The sequence below is a fragment of the Empidonax traillii genome, unplaced genomic scaffold (assembly GCF_003031625.1).
Source record: "Empidonax traillii isolate 1590-97213 ecotype Southwest subspecies unplaced genomic scaffold, ASM303162v1 scaffold666:size787383, whole genome shotgun sequence".
In the NCBI taxonomy this organism is placed as follows: domain Eukaryota; kingdom Metazoa; phylum Chordata; class Aves; order Passeriformes; family Tyrannidae; genus Empidonax; species Empidonax traillii.
The window spans coordinates 1-1826 of record NW_020955859.1 but is presented as its reverse complement, the minus strand read 5'-3'; positions in this window follow the sequence as shown (position 1 = coordinate 1826).

Genomic DNA, 1826 nt, shown 5'->3' with positions numbered 1-1826 from the left:
AAAAAAAAGGTATCATAGTTAAGGCTGCAGTAAGTCTACCATAAACTCATCCAAGGGAGAAATCTCACCACAGTCTACATATCAAGAGACTTCCAGAACAAGTTTAAGTAGCAGTATAAGGATGAGAAAGATGGCAACACTACTTTAATAGTTTGCTATCAGCAATAGCTTTTTCAATTAACAAAAACTGGAACAGGCAAGGAAAAAACCCCAAACCAAAAAAACCCAAACCAAAAAAACCCAAACCCAAAGAAACGGGGGAAAGGAAGGGGGAATAGAGGGGTAACAGAGAAGTCTTTCTTAAACTACCTCAGGAACAGCAGTGAAGCAGTCATCAATAAAACAGGACTTCATGTAACATTTTAGTTACTATTTCTGCTTCCATTTCCCTTAAAATTTTGTTTTACTGGGCCAAAATTATGAATTAAATGTATTTTAATAAACACTTTTTTATCTGTTCTCCTTTCTCCTCCTTGCATTCCTAAAGCAAACTCAAACTAAATCTTGTGCATGCAGCCCTGAGCCCTGTATGCACGCACAGCTAATCAGAAAACCATTATTTCCTGTATTGTAGGATTTCATTATGTTTCTATCCAGAGCTGCACTATATAGGATCACCAAGTCTGATGTCTCAGACACTGCCTGGCATAATAATAAACAGAAATAACAGTAATTGAAGTCAAACCTGTTTGTATTCCCTTGATATTATAAGAAACTCAGAAAAAATCGTCTACCACCACTGAAAAACTAAAACACTAGAACACATTGTTCCAATTCTGATAAATTACTAAAATAATAGTAATTACCAAAAAAATCCAATCAACTTCTGACATACAGTTAGACAAGAAACTGATTTGTATTACCTGAACAAGCCTATCATCTTCAACATAATTCTTCACTGAAAGAATTCCAAAGAAGAAAGAAGAAGGGGGAAAGGGGGACAGAGAAGATAGAGATGGTCTAAGACAAGTGGGGATGTGCAGAGAAGGACAGAGAAGATGGAAGGGCAGAAGGACATAGGAGAAGAGCAAAGAAAAAGGACAGAGAAGGTCAAAGAAGAAGGGCAGAGCAGGGCAGACAAGAGATTCACAAAGATGGGCAGAGACAGGCAAAAAAGAAGGGCAGAGGAGAAGGGAAAAGAAGGCTGGAGGAGAAATAAAGGCAGAGAAGGGCAGAGAAGATGGGTGAAGGAGAAGGGTGAAGACAGATGGGTAATAGAGTGGAATGAGAAGGAGGAGACAAGGGTTCAAGGGAAAGAGAAGCAGAGGAGAAAGTCAAAGGAAAAGGGAGTCAGCAGAGCAGAAGGGTTAAGAAGGGTAGGAAGGGTCGAAGAAGGGCAGAAAAGGCCAAAAAATGGGCTGAGAAGATGGGGCAAGAAGACAGAAGGATAAAGAAGGCAAAGTAGAAACACGGAGAGAGACAGACATAAAGAAGTCTGAAGAAGGGTCTGAAGGGTAAAGAAGTCTGAAGGATAGGGAGAGCAAGACAGACAAAGCAAGGTGAAGCAAGGATAGAGACCAGTGGAAAGTGGCAGAGAAGGGCAGAGACAAGCAGAAAGGAGCAGAGAGGCCAAACAAGAAATACTGACAGGGACAGGCAGAGAAGGGCAAACACTGGTGGTTGAAGGGGGGATCCCTACAAAAAGGGGGTGGAGAGGGGACAGAGAATGGCAGAGAAGAGCAGAAGAGCAATAAACATTGAAGAAGGGCAGAGAACTTGAAGGACAAGGTAAGACAAGTCAAGTAGGTCTGACCAGTTCAAAGAACGTGAAGAAGAGCAGAGAAAAAGAGCAAAAGAAGAAGGCAGAAAAGGCTGAAGAAAGGCAG